Source organism: Hyla sarda, unplaced genomic scaffold (genome assembly GCF_029499605.1).
Source record: "Hyla sarda isolate aHylSar1 unplaced genomic scaffold, aHylSar1.hap1 scaffold_509, whole genome shotgun sequence".
Lineage (NCBI taxonomy): Eukaryota > Metazoa > Chordata > Amphibia > Anura > Hylidae > Hyla > Hyla sarda.
Window position 1 is genome coordinate 185,001 of NW_026610520.1, and position 17,500 is coordinate 202,500.

Here is a 17,500-nt window from a genome sequence, read left to right on the forward strand (position 1 = left end):
TGACGCCGCATCGTGCCGGGGCTCGGGGGGGGCCCTTAGGGTATACCCCCTCCCGGCGGAACTCCCGCCGGGAAAGGGGTCGTCCCTCCCGGGAGGCGAGCTTGAGCGGCACGGAGCGGGCTCCCCCAGATGTGTCCGGAGAGAACGGCATCATTCGCAATATCCCCAGACGGTCGTTTCGACGCGCGATCCGGCGGGGACCGACCCCCTCGTCCGGCCGGGCCCCGGAGCCCGTGTCGGCGAAGGGTCTCGATCCCCCCGGTGCCGAGTCGCGCCACGGCACGGTCCGGAAGGCTATATCCGTCTTTGAAGGTCCCTCGATCGATCTAACGAAGCGCGATCCGGCAGGGAGCTAGCCACTCTGCGGAGCCCGTGTCAGTAAAGGCGAGAGGGTCCCCCTCCCCCCAGATGCCGCATCGCGCCGGTGCGGAGGCGGCGGCTGCCGCCAGATGCGCGACGAGGGGTCGGCGGTCACGAAGGGCACAGGGAGGGTGGCCGGGCGGTCCGGCAGGAAGCGCAACCGCGTCCCGGCGAGGGAGACCCAAGGCCCCAGGGCCTCTCCCCTAAGCCGCGGGCGTCGGAGTGCGCGCAGCGGGACCGCGCCTCGGCTGCCCTCCCTCGGCCTCCCTCGCGGAGGGGGGCCGAGCCGTCCCAGGAGACGCGCGAGCGGGACGGCTCCCCGACGGCCACCGTACCCCCCCGGAGAAAGGCAGCGGTACCGCCGGGCGGGTGGGCGGACCCCGTCGGGCGGCCCGGCGGAGCTCCTTCGTAGGCTGAGAGTAAAATCGAAAAAGTCCCGATCGACGTGCCCGGGGGGCTAAGCGCGGGTCCCTGCATCCCAGGCAGGGCGCGCCCACCTCGGGCACGGGATCCCGGAACCCGGAGCGGCGGAGGGGTCGGCGGTCCCGAAGGGCATAGGGAGGGGCGGCCGGGCGGTCCGGCAGGAAGCGCAACCGCGTCCAGGCGCGGGAGACCCAAGGCCCCTCGGGGTCCTCGAGGCTGCCCGCGAGACTCCGGTCCCGCGTCGGCGCGCCTCGCTCCCCGGGCCTCTCCCCTAAGCCGCGGGCGTCGGAGTGCGCGCAGCAGGACCGCACCTCGGCTGCCCTCCCTCGGCCTCCCTCGCGGAGGGGGGCCGAGCCGTCCCAGAACACGCGGGCGGGCGGGACGGCTCCCTGACGGCCACCGGACCCCGCCGAGCCCAACCCGGGCACGGGATCCTTGGAGAGCGGACACCCGGAGGAAGGCAGCGGTACCGCCGGGCGGGTGAGCAGACCCCGTCGGGCGGCCCGGCGGAGCTCCTTCGTAGGCTGAGCGTAAAATCGACAAAGTCCCGATCGGCGTGTCCCCGGGGGGCTAAGCGCGGGTCCCTGCATCCCAGGCAGGGCGCGCCCACCCCGGGCACGGGATCCCGGAACCCGGAGCGGCGGAGGGGTCGGCGGTCCCGAAGGGCATAGGGAGGGGCGGCCGGGCGGTCCGGCAGGAAGCGCAACCGCGTCCAGGCGCGGGAGACCCAAGGCCCCTCGGGGTCCTCGAGGCTGCCCGCGAGACTCCGGTCCCGCGTCGGCACGCCTCGCTCCCCGGGCCTCTCCCCTAAGCCGCGGGCGTCGGAGTGCGCGCAGCAGGACCGCACCTCGGCCGCCCTCCCTCGGCCTCCCTCGCGGAGGGGGGCCGAGCCGTCCCAGGAGACACGCGGGCGGGCGGGACGGCTCCCCGACGGCCACCGGACCCCGCCGAGCCCACCCCGGGCACGGGATCCTTGGAGAGCGGACAGCCGGAGGAAGGCAGCGGTACCGCCGGGCGGGTGGGCGGACCCCGTCGGGCGGCCCGGCGGAGCTCCTTCGTAGGCTGAGAGTAAAATTGACAAAGTCCCGATCGACGTGCCCGGGGGGCTAAGCGCGGGTCCCTGCATCCCAGGCAGGGCGCGCCCACCCCGGGCACGGTATCCCCAGAGAGGGCACACCCGGAGGAAGGCAGCGGGACCACCGGGTGGGTGCGCGAACCCGCACGGGCGGTGCAGCGTGGCCCCGAAGTAGGCTGAGCGTAACATTGACAAGGTCGAGATCGCTGTGCGCGGGGTGTTTGGGACCGGTCCCTGGACCCCCGGGAGGCTTCGCCCACCCCGCGCATGGTATCCCCGGAGAGGGCACACCCGGAGGAAGGCAGCGGGACCACCGGGTGGGTGCGCGAACCCGCACGGGCGGTGCAGCGTGGCCCCGAAGTAGGCTGAGCGTAACATTGACAAGGTCGAGATCGCTGTGCGCGGGGTGTTTGGGACCGGTCCCTGGACCCCCGGGAGGCTTCGCCCACCCCGCGCATGGTATCCCCGGAGAGGGCACACCCGGAGGAAGGCAGCGGGACCACCGGGTGGGTGCGCGAACCCGCACGGGCGGTGCAGCGTGGCCCCGAAGTAGGCTGAGCGTAACATTGACAAGGTCGAGATCGCTGTGCGCGGGGTGTTTGGGACCGGTCCCTGGACCCCCGGGAGGCTTCGCCCACCCCGCGCATGGTATCCCCGGAGAGGGCACACCCGGAGGAAGGCAGCGGGACCACCGGGTGGGTGCGCGAACCCGCACGGGCGGTGCAGCGTGGCCCCGAAGTAGGCTGAGCGTAACATTGACAATGTCGAGATCGCTGTGTGCGGGGTGTTTGGGACCGGTCCCTGGACCCCCGGGAGGGGTCGCACACCCCGCGCATGGTATCCCCGGATAGGGCACACCCGGAGGAAGGCAGCGGGACCACCGGGTGGGTGCGCGAACCCGTACGGGCGGTGCAGCGTGGCCCCGAAGTAGGCTGAGCGTAACATTGACAAGGTCGAGATCGCTGTGCGCGGGGTGTTTGGCACCGGTCCCTGGACCCCCGGGAGGGTTCGCACACCCCGCGCATGGTATCCCCGGAGAGGGCACACCCGGAGGAAGGCAGCGGGACCACCGGGTGGGTGCGCGAACCCGCACGGGCGGTGCAGCGTGGCCCCGAAGTAGGCTGAGCGTAACATTGACAAGGTCGAGATCGCTGTGCGCGGGGTGTTTGGCACCGGTCCCTGGACCCCCGGGAGGCTTCGCCCACCCCGCGCATGGTATCCCCGGAGAGGGCACACCCGGAGGAAGGCAGCGGGACCACCGGGTGGGTGCGCGAACCCGCACGGGCGGTGCAGCGTGGCCCCGAAGTAGGCTGAGCGTAACATTGACAAGGTCGAGATCGCTGTGCGCGGGGTGTTTGGCACCGGTCCCTGGACCCCCGGGAGGGTTCGCACACCCCGCGCATGGTATCCCCAGAGAGGGCACACCCGGAGGAAGGCAGCGGGACAACCGGGTGGGTGCGCGAACCCGCACGGGCGGTGCAGCGTGGCCCCGAAGTAGGCTGAGCGTAACATTGACAAGGTCGAGATCGCTGTGCGCGGGGTGTTTGGGACCGGTCCCTGGACCCCCGGGAGGGTTCGCACACCCCGCGCATGGTATCCCCGGAGAGGGCACACCCGGAGGAAGGCAGCGGGACCACCGGGTGGGTGCGCGAACCCGCACGGGCGGTGCAGCGTGGCCCCGAAGTAGGCTGAGCGTAACATTGACAAGGTCGAGATCGCTGTGCGCGGGATGTTTGGGACCGGTCCCTGGACCCCCGGGAGGGTTCGCACACCCCGCGCATGGTATCCCCGGAGAGGGCACACCCGGAGGAAGGCAGCGGGACCACCGGGTGGGTGCGCGAACCCGCACGGGCGGTGCAGCGTGGCCCCGAAGTAGGCTGAGCGTAACATTGACAAGGTCGAGATCGCTGTGCGCGGGGTGTTTGGCACCGGTTCCTGGACCCCCGGGAGGGTTCGCACACCCCGCGCATGGTATCCCCGGAGAGGGCACACCCGGAGGAAGGCAGCGGGACCACCGGGTGGGTGCGCGAACCCGCACGGGCGGTGCAGCGTGGCCCCGAAGTAGGCTGAGCGTAACATTGACAAGGTCGAGATCGCTGTGCGCGGGGTGTTTGGCACCGGTTCCTGGACCCCCGGGAGGGTTCGCACACCCCGCGCATGGTATCCCCGGAGAGGGCACACCCGGAGGAAGGCAGCGGGACCACCGGGTGGGTGCGCGAACCCGCACGGGCGGTGCAGCGTGGCCCCGAAGTAGGCTGAGCGTAACATTGACAAGGTCGGGATCGCTGTGCGCGGGGTGTTTGGCACCGGTCCCTGGACCCCCGGGAGGGTTCGCACACCCCGCGCATGGTATCCCCGGAGAGGGCACACCCGGAGGAAGGCAGCGGGACCACCGGGTGGGTGCGCGAACCCGCACGGGCGGTGCAGCGTGGCCCCGAAGTAGGCTGAGCGTAACATTGACAAGGTCGAGATCGCTGTGCGCGGGGTGTTTGGCACCGGTCCCTGGACCCCCGGGAGGGTTCGCACACCCCGCGCATGGTATCCCCGGAGAGGGCACACCCGGAGGAAGGCAGCGGGACCACCGGGTGGGTGCGCGAACCCGCACGGGCGGTGCAGCGTGGCCCCGAAGTAGGCTGAGCGTAACATTGACAAGGTCGAGATCGCTGTGCGCGGGGTGTTTGGCACCGGTCCCTGGACCCCCGGGAGGGTTCGCACACCCCGCGCATGGTATCCCCGGAGAGGGCACACCCGGAGGAAGGCAGCGGGACCACCGGGTGGGTGCGCGAACCCGCACGGGCGGTGCAGCGTGGCCCCGAAGTAGGCTGAGCGTAACATTGACAAGGTCGAGATCGCTGTGCGCGGGGTGTTTGGCACCGGTCCCTGGACCCCCGGGAGGGTTCGCACACCCCGCGCATGGTATCCCCGGAGAGGGCACACCCGGAGGAAGGCAGCGGGACCACCGGGTGGGTGCGCGAACCCGCACGGGCGGTGCAGCGTGGCCCCGAAGTAGGCTGAGCGTAACATTGACAAGGTCGAGATCGCTGTGTGCGGGGTGTTTGGGACCGGTCCCTGGACCCCCGGGAGGGGTCGCACACCCCGCGCATGGTATCCCCGGATAGGGCACACCCGGAGGAAGGCAGCGGGACCACCGGGTGGGTGCGCGAACCCGCACGGGCGGTGCAGCGTGGCCCCGAAGTAGGCTGAGCGTAACATTGACAAGGTCGAGATCGCTGTGCGCGGGGTGTTTGGGACCGGTCCCTGGACCCCCGGGAGGGTTCGCACACCCCGCGCATGATATCCCCGGAGAGGGCACACCCGGAGGAAGGCAGCGGGACCACCGGGTGGGTGCGCGAACCCGCACGGGCGGTGCAGCGTGGCCCCGAAGTAGGCTGAGCGTAACATTGACAAGGTCGAGATCGCTGTGCGCGGGGTGTTTGGCACCGGTCCTTGAACCCCCGGGAGGGTTCGCACACCCCGCGCATGGTATCCCCGGAGAGGGCACACCCGGAGGAAGGCAGCGGGACCACCGGGTGGGTGCGCGAACCCGCACGGGCGGTGCAGCGTGGCCCCGAAGTAGGCTGAGCGTAACATTGACAAGGTCGAGATCGCTGTGCGCGGGGTGTTTGGCACCGGTTCCTGGACCCCCGGGAGGGTTCGCACACCCCGCGCATGGTATCCCCGGAGAGGGCACACCCGGAGGAAGGCAGCGGGACCACCGGGTGGGTGCGCGAACCCGCACGGGCGGTGCAGCGTGGCCCCGAAGTAGGCTGAGCGTAACATTGACAAGGTCGAGATCGCTGTGCGCGGGGTGTTTGGCACCGGTCCCTGGACCCCCGGGAGGGTTCGCACACCCCGCGCATGGTATCCCCGGAGAGGGCACACCCGGAGGAAGGCAGCGGGACCACCGGGTGGGTGCGCGAATCCGCACGGGCGGTGCAGCGTGGCCCCGAAGTAGGCTGAGCGTAACATTGACAAGGTCGAGATCGCTGTGCGCGGGGTGTTTGGCACCGGTTCCTGGACCCCCGGGAGGGTTCGCACACCCCGCGCATGGTATCCCCGGAGAGGGCACACCCGGAGGAAGGCAGCGGGACCACCGGGTGGGTGCGCGAACCCGCACGGGCGGTGCAGCGTGGCCCCGAAGTAGGCTGAGCGTAACATTGACAAGGTCGAGATCGCTGTGCGCGGGGTGTTTGGGACCGGTCCCTGGACCCCCGGGAGGGTTCGCACACCCCGCGCATGATATCCCCGGAGAGGGCACACCCGGAGGAAGGCAGCGGGACCACCGGGTGGGTGCGCGAACCCGCACGGGCGGTGCAGCGTGGCCCCGAAGTAGGCTGAGCGTAACATTGACAAGGTCGAGATCGCTGTGCGCGGGGTGTTTGGCACCGGTCCCTGGACCCCCGGGAGGGTTCGCACACCCCGCGCATGGTATCCCCGGAGAGGGCACACCCGGAGGAAGGCAGCGGGACCACCGGGTGGGTGCGCGAACCCGCACGGGCGGTGCAGCGTGGCCCCGAAGTAGGCTGAGCGTAACATTGACAAGGTCGAGATCGCTGTGCGCGGGGTGTTTGGCACCGGTCCCTGGACCCCCGGGAGGGTTCGCACACCCCGCGCATGGTATCCCCAGAGAGGGCACACCCGGAGGAAGGCAGCGGGACCACCGGGTGGGTGCGCGAACCCGCACGGGCGGTGCAGCGTGGCCCCGAAGTAGGCTGAGCGTAACATTGACAAGGTCGAGATCGCTGTGCGCGGGGTGTTTGGGACCGGTCCCTGGACCCCCGGGAGGGTTCGCACACCCCGCGCATGGTATCCCCGGAGAGGGCACACCCGGAGGAAGGCAGCGGGACCACCGGGTGGGTGCGCGAACCCGCACGGGCGGTGCAGCGTGGCCCCGAAGTAGGCTGAGCGTAACATTGACAAGGTCGAGATCGCTGTGCGCGGGGTGTTTGGGACCGGTCCCTGGACCTCCGGGAGGGTTCGCACACCCCGCGCATGGTATCCCCAGAGAGGGCACACCCGGAGGAAGGCAGCGGGACCACCGGGTGGGTGCGCGAACCCGCACGGGCGGTGCAGCGTGGCCCCGAAGTAGGCTGAGCGTAACATTGACAAGGTCGAGATCGCTGTGCGCGGGGTGTTTGGGACCGGTCCCTGGACCCCCGGGAGGGTTCGCACACCCCGCGCATGGTATCCCCGGAGAGGGCACACCCGGAGGAAGGCAGCGGGACCACCGGGTGGGTGCGCGAACCCGCACGGGCGGTGCAGCGTGGCCCCGAAGTAGGCTGAGCGTAACATTGACAAGGTCGAGATCGCTGTGTGCGGGGTGTTTGGGACCGGTCCCTGGACCCCCGGGAGGGTTCGCACACCCCGCGCATGGTATCCCCGGATAGGGCACACCCGGAGGAAGGCAGCGGGACCACCGGGTGGGTGCGCGAACCCGTACGGGCGGTGCAGCGTGGCCCCGAAGTAGGCTGAGCGTAACATTGACAAGGTCGAGATCGCTGTGCGCGGGGTGTTTGGCACCGGTCCCTGGACCCCCGGGAGGGTTCGCACACCCCGCGCATGGTATCCCCGGAGAGGGCACACCCGGAGGAAGGCAGCGGGACCACCGGGTTGGTGCGCGAACCCGCACGGGCGGTGCAGCGTGGCCCCGAAGTAGGCTGAGCGTAACATTGACAAGGTCGAGATCGCTGTGCGCGGGGTGTTTGGCACCGGTCCCTGGACCCCCGGGAGGCTTCGCCCACCCCGCGCATGGTATCCCCGGAGAGGGCACACCCGGAGGAAGGCAGCGGGACCACCGGGCGGGTGCGCGAACCCGCACGGGCGGTGCAGCGTGGCCCCGAAGTAGGCTGAGCGTAACATTGACAAGGTCGAGATCGCTGTGCGCGGGGTGTTTGGCACCGGTCCCTGGACCCCCGGGAGGGTTCGCACACCCCGCGCATGGTATCCCCAGAGAGGGCACACCCGGAGGAAGGCAGCGGGACAACCGGGTGGGTGCGCGAACCCGCACGGGCGGTGCAGCGTGGCCCCGAAGTAGGCTGAGCGTAACATTGACAAGGTCGAGATCGCTGTGCGCGGGGTGTTTGGGACCGGTCCCTGGACCCCCGGGAGGGTTCGCACACCCCGCGCATGGTATCCCCGGAGAGGGCACACCCGGAGGAAGGCAGCGGGACCACCGGGTGGGTGCGCGAACCCGCACGGGCGGTGCAGCGTGGCCCCGAAGTAGGCTGAGCGTAACATTGACAAGGTCGAGATCGCTGTGCGCGGGATGTTTGGGACCGGTCCCTGGACCCCCGGGAGGGTTCGCACACCCCGCGCATGGTATCCCCGGAGAGGGCACACCCGGAGGAAGGCAGCGGGACCACCGGGTGGGTGCGCGAACCCGCACGGGCGGTGCAGCGTGGCCCCGAAGTAGGCTGAGCGTAACATTGACAAGGTCGAGATCGCTGTGCGCGGGGTGTTTGGCACCGGTTCCTGGACCCCCGGGAGGGTTCGCACACCCCGCGCATGGTATCCCCGGAGAGGGCACACCCGGAGGAAGGCAGCGGGACCACCGGGTGGGTGCGCGAACCCGCACGGGCGGTGCAGCGTGGCCCCGAAGTAGGCTGAGCGTAACATTGACAAGGTCGAGATCGCTGTGCGCGGGGTGTTTGGCACCGGTTCCTGGACCCCCGGGAGGGTTCGCACACCCCGCGCATGGTATCCCCGGAGAGGGCACACCCGGAGGAAGGCAGCGGGACCACCGGGTGGGTGCGCGAACCCGCACGGGCGGTGCAGCGTGGCCCCGAAGTAGGCTGAGCGTAACATTGACAAGGTCGGGATCGCTGTGCGCGGGGTGTTTGGCACCGGTCCCTGGACCCCCGGGAGGGTTCGCACACCCCGCGCATGGTATCCCCGGAGAGGGCACACCCGGAGGAAGGCAGCGGGACCACCGGGTGGGTGCGCGAACCCGCACGGGCGGTGCAGCGTGGCCCCGAAGTAGGCTGAGCGTAACATTGACAAGGTCGAGATCGCTGTGCGCGGGGTGTTTGGCACCGGTCCCTGGACCCCCGGGAGGGTTCGCACACCCCGCGCATGGTATCCCCGGAGAGGGCACACCCGGAGGAAGGCAGCGGGACCACCGGGTGGGTGCGCGAACCCGCACGGGCGGTGCAGCGTGGCCCCGAAGTAGGCTGAGCGTAACATTGACAAGGTCGAGATCGCTGTGCGCGGGGTGTTTGGCACCGGTCCCTGGACCCCCGGGAGGGTTCGCACACCCCGCGCATGGTATCCCCGGAGAGGGCACACCCGGAGGAAGGCAGCGGGACCACCGGGTGGGTGCGCGAACCCGCACGGGCGGTGCAGCGTGGCCCCGAAGTAGGCTGAGCGTAACATTGACAAGGTCGAGATCGCTGTGCGCGGGGTGTTTGGCACCGGTCCCTGGACCCCCGGGAGGGTTCGCACACCCCGCGCATGGTATCCCCGGAGAGGGCACACCCGGAGGAAGGCAGCGGGACCACCGGGTGGGTGCGCGAACCCGCACGGGCGGTGCAGCGTGGCCCCGAAGTAGGCTGAGCGTAACATTGACAAGGTCGAGATCGCTGTGTGCGGGGTGTTTGGGACCGGTCCCTGGACCCCCGGGAGGGGTCGCACACCCCGCGCATGGTATCCCCGGATAGGGCACACCCGGAGGAAGGCAGCGGGACCACCGGGTGGGTGCGCGAACCCGCACGGGCGGTGCAGCGTGGCCCCGAAGTAGGCTGAGCGTAACATTGACAAGGTCGAGATCGCTGTGCGCGGGGTGTTTGGGACCGGTCCCTGGACCCCCGGGAGGGTTCGCACACCCCGCGCATGATATCCCCGGAGAGGGCACACCCGGAGGAAGGCAGCGGGACCACCGGGTGGGTGCGCGAACCCGCACGGGCGGTGCAGCGTGGCCCCGAAGTAGGCTGAGCGTAACATTGACAAGGTCGAGATCGCTGTGCGCGGGGTGTTTGGCACCGGTCCTTGAACCCCCGGGAGGGTTCGCACACCCCGCGCATGGTATCCCCGGAGAGGGCACACCCGGAGGAAGGCAGCGGGACCACCGGGTGGGTGCGCGAACCCGCACGGGCGGTGCAGCGTGGCCCCGAAGTAGGCTGAGCGTAACATTGACAAGGTCGAGATCGCTGTGCGCGGGGTGTTTGGCACCGGTTCCTGGACCCCCGGGAGGGTTCGCACACCCCGCGCATGGTATCCCCGGAGAGGGCACACCCGGAGGAAGGCAGCGGGACCACCGGGTGGGTGCGCGAACCCGCACGGGCGGTGCAGCGTGGCCCCGAAGTAGGCTGAGCGTAACATTGACAAGGTCGAGATCGCTGTGCGCGGGGTGTTTGGCACCGGTCCCTGGACCCCCGGGAGGGTTCGCACACCCCGCGCATGGTATCCCCGGAGAGGGCACACCCGGAGGAAGGCAGCGGGACCACCGGGTGGGTGCGCGAATCCGCACGGGCGGTGCAGCGTGGCCCCGAAGTAGGCTGAGCGTAACATTGACAAGGTCGAGATCGCTGTGCGCGGGGTGTTTGGCACCGGTTCCTGGACCCCCGGGAGGGTTCGCACACCCCGCGCATGGTATCCCCGGAGAGGGCACACCCGGAGGAAGGCAGCGGGACCACCGGGTGGGTGCGCGAACCCGCACGGGCGGTGCAGCGTGGCCCCGAAGTAGGCTGAGCGTAACATTGACAAGGTCGAGATCGCTGTGCGCGGGGTGTTTGGCACCGGTCCCTGGACCCCCGGGAGGGTTCGCACACCCCGCGCATGGTATCCCCGGAGAGGGCACACCCGGAGGAAGGCAGCGGGACCACCGGGTGGGTGCGCGAACCCGCACGGGCGGTGCAGCGTGGCCCCGAAGTAGGCTGAGCGTAACATTGACAAGGTCGAGATCGCTGTGCGCGGGGTGTTTGGCACCGGTCCCTGGACCCCCGGGAGGGTTCGCACACCCCGCGCATGGTATCCCCGGAGAGGGCACACCCGGAGGAAGGCAGCGGGACCACCGGGTGGGTGCGCGAACCCGCACGGGCGGTGCAGCGTGGCCCCGAAGTAGGCTGAGCGTAACATTGACAAGGTCGAGATCGCTGTGCGCGGGGTGTTTGGGACCGGTCCCTGGACCCCCGGGAGGCTTCGCCCACCCCGCGCATGGTATCCCCGGAGAGGGCACACCCGGAGGAAGGCAGCGGGACCACCGGGTGGGTGCGCGAACCCGCACGGGCGGTGCAGCGTGGCCCCGAAGTAGGCTGAGCGTAACATTGACAAGGTCGAGATCGCTGTGCGCGGGGTGTTTGGGACCGGTCCCTGGACCCCCGGGAGGCTTCGCCCACCCCGCGCATGGTATCCCCGGAGAGGGCACACCCGGAGGAAGGCAGCGGGACCACCGGGTGGGTGCGCGAACCCGCACGGGCGGTGCAGCGTGGCCCCGAAGTAGGCTGAGCGTAACATTGACAAGGTCGAGATCGCTGTGCGCGGGGTGTTTGGGACCGGTCCCTGGACCCCCGGGAGGGGTCGCACACCCCGCGCATGGTATCCCCGGATAGGGCACACCCGGAGGAAGGCAGCGGGACCACCGGGTGGGTGCGCGAACCCGCACGGGCGGTGCAGCGTGGCCCCGAAGTAGGCTGAGCGTAACATTGACAAGGTCGAGATCGCTGTGCGCGGGGTGTTTGGCACCGGTCCCTGGACCCCCGGGAGGGTTCGCACACCCCGCGCATGGTATCCCCGGAGAGGGCACACCCGGAGGAAGGCAGCGGGACCACCGGGTGGGTGCGCGAACCCGCACGGGCGGTGCAGCGTGGCCCCGAAGTAGGCTGAGCGTAACATTGACAAGGTCGAGATCGCTGTGCGCGGGGTGTTTGGCACCGGTCCCTGGACCCCCGGGAGGCTTCGCCCACCCCGCGCATGGTATCCCCGGAGAGGGCACACCCGGAGGAAGGCAGCGGGACCACCGGGTGGGTGCGCGAACCCGCACGGGCGGTGCAGCGTGGCCCCGAAGTAGGCTGAGCGTAACATTGACAAGGTCGAGATCGCTGTGCGCGGGGTGTTTGGCACCGGTCCCTGGACCCCCGGGAGGGTTCGCACACCCCGCGCATGGTATCCCCAGAGAGGGCACACCCGGAGGAAGGCAGCGGGACAACCGGGTGGGTGCGCGAACCCGCACGGGCGGTGCAGCGTGGCCCCGAAGTAGGCTGAGCGTAACATTGACAAGGTCGAGATCGCTGTGCGCGGGGTGTTTGGCACCGGTCCCTGGACCCCCGGGAGGGTTCGCACACCCCGCGCATGGTATCCCCGGAGAGGGCACACCCGGAGGAAGGCAGCGGGACCACCGGGTGGGTGCGCGAACCCGCACGGGCGGTGCAGCGTGGCCCCGAAGTAGGCTGAGCGTAACATTGACAAGGTCGAGATCGCTGTGCGCGGGGTGTTTGGCACCGGTCCCTGGACCCCCGGGAGGGTTCGCACACCCCGCGCATGGTATCCCCGGAGAGGGCACACCCGGAGGAAGGCAGCGGGACCACCGGGTGGGTGCGCGAACCCGCACGGGCGGTGCAGCGTGGCCCCGAAGTAGGCTGAGCGTAACATTGACAAGGTCGAGATCGCTGTGCGCGGGGTGTTTGGCACCGGTCCCTGGACCCCCGGGAGGGTTCGCACACCCCGCGCATGGTATCCCCGGAGAGGGCACACCCGGAGGAAGGCAGCGGGACCACCGGGTGGGTGCGCGAACCCGCACGGGCGGTGCAGCGTGGCCCCGAAGTAGGCTGAGCGTAACATTGACAAGGTCGAGATCGCTGTGCGCGGGGTGTTTGGCACCGGTCCCTGGACCCCCGGGAGGGTTCGCACACCCCGCGCATGGTATCCCCGGAGAGGGCACACCCGGAGGAAGGCAGCGGGACCACCGGGTGGGTGCGCGAACCCGCACGGGCGGTGCAGCGTGGCCCCGAAGTAGGCTGAGCGTAACATTGACAAGGTCGAGATCGCTGTGTGCGGGGTGTTTGGGACCGGTCCCTGGACCCCCGGGAGGGGTCGCACACCCCGCGCATGGTATCCCCGGATAGGGCACACCCGGAGGAAGGCAGCGGGACCACCGGGTGGGTGCGCGAACCCGCACGGGCGGTGCAGCGTGGCCCCGAAGTAGGCTGAGCGTAACATTGACAAGGTCGAGATCGCTGTGCGCGGGGTGTTTGGGACCGGTCCCTGGACCCCCGGGAGGGTTCGCACACCCCGCGCATGATATCCCCGGAGAGGGCACACCCGGAGGAAGGCAGCGGGACCACCGGGTGGGTGCGCGAACCCGCACGGGCGGTGCAGCGTGGCCCCGAAGTAGGCTGAGCGTAACATTGACAAGGTCGAGATCGCTGTGCGCGGGGTGTTTGGCACCGGTCCTTGAACCCCCGGGAGGGTTCGCACACCCCGCGCATGGTATCCCCGGAGAGGGCACACCCGGAGGAAGGCAGCGGGACCACCGGGTGGGTGCGCGAACCCGCACGGGCGGTGCAGCGTGGCCCCGAAGTAGGCTGAGCGTAACATTGACAAGGTCGAGATCGCTGTGCGCGGGGTGTTTGGCACCGGTTCCTGGACCCCCGGGAGGGTTCGCACACCCCGCGCATGGTATCCCCGGAGAGGGCACACCCGGAGGAAGGCAGCGGGACCACCGGGTGGGTGCGCGAACCCGCACGGGCGGTGCAGCGTGGCCCCGAAGTAGGCTGAGCGTAACATTGACAAGGTCGAGATCGCTGTGTGCGGGGTGTTTGGCACCGGTCCCTGGACCCCCGGGAGGGTTCGCACACCCCGCGCATGGTATCCCCGGAGAGGGCACACCCAGAGGAAGGCAGCGGCACCGGCGGGCGGGTGTGCGGACCCCGTCGGGACGCACGACAGTGCTTCAGGCCGACCTTCTTAGGCTGAGCGACAAAGTCCCGATTGACGTGTGTGTCCCTGTGCCCAGGCAGGGTGCACCGTCCTTGGGCACAGGATCGTCGACGCGGACCCCCCCCGCGGCGGGGAAGGGGAAGCGTCGACATATTCGACATAGTCGAGCGAGTACGACGTCCGGTCGGCCGAGGGCCCCCGATGCCCCTGGACCCCCCCCGGGGTGGGCCAGACGGAAAAATGTCAAAGTCTGGTTGTCGGCCAGGGGTAAGTGTGTGTCCCTGTGCCCAGGCAGGGTGCACCGAACCCGGGCGAGGCCTCCGAAAGGCTCCCCTGACGGACTTCCAGGCCTCGGGACATTTGAGAAGGATCAAGGGCGGGAGGCGCGGGTCCCTGTACCCAGGCAGGGCGCGCTATCCTTGGGCAAAGGATCGTCGACGCGGACCCCCCCGCGGCGGGGAAGGGGAAGCGTCGACATATTCGACATAGTCGAGCGAGTACGACGTCCGGTCGGCCGAGGGCCCCCGATGCCCCTGGACCCCCCCCCCCGGGGTGGGCCAGACGGAAAAATGTCAAAGTCTGGTTGTCGGCCAGGGGTAAGTGTGTGTCCCTGTGCCCAGGCAGGGTGCACCGAACCCGGGCGAGGCCTCCGGAAGGGTCCCCTGACAGACCTCCAGGCCTCGGGACTTTTGACAGAGAACCAGGGCGGGAGGCGCGGGTCCCTGTACCCAGGCAGGGCGCGCCATCCTTGGGCACAGGATCGTCGACGCGGACCCCCCCGCGGCGGGGAAGGGGAAGCGTCGACATATTCGACATAGTCGAGCGAGTACGACGTCCGGTCGGCCGAGGGCCCCCGATGCCCCTGGACCCCCCCCCCCCCCCCCCGGGGTGGGCCAGACGGAAAAATGTCAAAGTCTGGTTGTCGGCCAGGGGTAAGTGTGTGTCCCTGTGCCCAGGCAGGGTGCACCGAACCCGGGCGAGGCCTCCGGAAGGCTCCCCTGACGGACTTCCAGGCCTCGGGACATTTGAGAAGGATCAAGGGCGGGAGGCGCGGGTCCCTGTACCCAGGCAGGGCGCGCTATCCTTGGGCAAAGGATCGTCGACGCGGACCCCCCCGCGGCGGGGAAGGGGAAGCGTCGACATATTCGACATAGTCGAGCGAGTACGACGTCCGGTCGGCCGAGAGCCCCCGATGCCCCCGGGGTGGTGCCGACGCGCCAACCCGGAGTCAAGAGGGAAAATGTTAAAAGTCGGGTGGTTGGCCCGTGGGAAGTGTGTGTCCCTGTGCCCAGGCAGGGTGCACTGAACCCGGGCAAGTCATCTGGAAGGGTCCCCTGACAGACCTCCAGACATGATGATTATCTCAAAACTGAGAACCACTATGAGATCGTATTTGAAAGCCGAATCCAGGCGACAGTTCCATGAGCTGGGCATGTCGGAGTGGTACGCTTTCATAAAAGTGTATCACAGCATAGCGACCGGGTATCTTAGAACGGCCTCCTGTGCCAGAGAGCTGGGACGTCGAGCGAGTCGAGCCAGTCTGGCGGGCGGTCCGCCGAGGGTGCCCGTCCCCCCGGACCCCCCCAGTGTGGGCCAGACAGAAAATGTCAAAGTCCGGTTGTCGGCCAGGGGTAAGTGTGTGTCCCTGTGCCCAGGCAGGGTGCACCGAACCCGGGCGAGGCCTCCGGAAGGGTCCCCTGATGGACTTCCAGGCTTTGGAACATTTGAGAGAGATCAAGGGCGGGAGGCGCGGGTCCCTGTACCCAGGCAGGGCGCGCTATCCTTGGGCACAAGATCGTCGACGCGGACCCCCCCGCGGCGGGGAAGGGGAAGCGTCGACATATTCGACATAGTCGAGCGAGTACGACGTCCGGTCGGCCGAGGGCCCCCGATGCCCCTGGACCCCCCCCCGGGGTGGGCCAGACGGAAAAATGTCAAAGTCTGGTTGTCGGCCAGGGGTAAGTGTGTGTCCCTGTGCCCAGGCAGGGTGCACCGAACCCGGGCGAGGCCTCCGAAAGGCTCCCCTGACGGACTTCCAGGCCTCGGGACATTTGAGAAGGATCAAGGGCGGGAGGCGCGGGTCCCTGTACCCAGGCAGGGCGCGCTATCCTTGGGCAAAGGATCGTCGACGCGGACCCCCCCGCGGCGGGGAAGGGGAAGCGTCGACATATTCGACATAGTCGAGCGAGTACGACGTCCGGTCGGCCGAGGGCCCCCGATGCCCCTGGACCCCCCCCCCCCCGGGGTGGGCCAGACGGAAAAATGTCAAAGTCTGGTTGTCGGCCAGGGGTAAGTGTGTGTCCCTGTGCCCAGGCAGGGTGCACCGAACCCGGGCGAGGCCTCCGGAAGGGTCCCCTGACAGACCTCCAGGCCTCGGGACTTTTGACAGAGAACCAGGGCGGGAGGCGCGGGTCCCTGTACCCAGGCAGGGCGCGCTATCCTTGGGCACAGGATCGTCGACGCGGACCCCCCCGCGGCGGGGAAGGGGAAGCGTCGACATATTCGACATAGTCGAGCGAGTACGACGTCCGGTCGGACGAGGGCCCCCGATGCCCCTGGACCCCCCCCCCCCCCCCCCCTCCGGGGTGGGCCAGACGGAAAAATGTCAAAGTCTGGTTGTCGGCCAGGGGTAAGTGTGTGTCCCTGTGCCCAGGCAGGGTGCACCGAACCCGGGCGAGGCCTCCGGAAGGCTCCCCTGACGGACTTCCAGGCCTCGGGACATTTGAGAAGGATCAAGGGCGGGAGGCGCGGGTCCCTGTACCCAGGCAGGGCGCGCCATCCTTGGGCAAAGGATCGTCGACGCGGACCCCCCCGCGGCGGGGAAGGGGAAGCGTCGACATATTCGACATAGTCGAGCGAGTACGAAGTCCGGTCGGCCGAGGGCCCCCGATGCCCCTGGACCCCCCCCCCCGGGGTGGGCCAGACGGAAAAATGTCAAAGTCTGGTTGTCGGCCAGGGGTAAGTGTGTGTCCCTGTGCCCAGGCAGGGTGCACCGAACCCGGACGAGGCCTCCGGAAGGCTCCCCTGACGGACTTCCAGGCCTCGGGACATTTGAGAAGGATCAAGGGCGGGAGGCGCGGGTCCCTGTACCCAGGCAGGGCGCGCCATCCTTGGGCAAAGGATCGTCGACGCGGACCCCCCCGCGGCGGGGAAGGGGAAGCGTCGACATATTCGACATAGTCGAGCGAGTACGAAGTCCGGTCGGCCGAGGGCCCCCGATGCCCCTGGACCCCCCAGGGTGGGCCAGACGGAAAAATGTCAAAGTCTGGTTGTCGGCCAGGGGTAAGTGTGTGTCCCTGTGCCCAGGCAGGGTGCACCGAACCCGGGCGAGGCCTCCGGAAGGGTCCCCTGACAGACTTCCAGGCCTCGGGACTTTTGACAGAGAACCAGGGCGGGAGGCGCGGGTCCCTGTACCCAGGCAGGGCGCGCTATCCTTGGGCACAGGATCGTCGACGCGGACCCCCCCGCGGCGGGGAAGGGGAAGCGTCGACATATTCGACATAGTCGAGCGAGTACGACGTCCGGTCGGCCGAGGGCCCCCGATGCCCCTGGACCCCCCGGGGTGGGCCAGACGGAAAAATGTCCCCCCGGACCCCACGGAGGCGAGAGAAAAAAAGCGTCAAAGGTCTGGTTGTCGGTCAGGGGTAGGTGCGGATCCCTGTGCCCAGGAAGGTCAACCGAACCCGGACAAGGCCTCCGGAAGGGTCCCCTGACAGACTTCCAGGCCTGACGATTTTCTCGAAACTGAGAACCGCTATGAGATCGGATTTG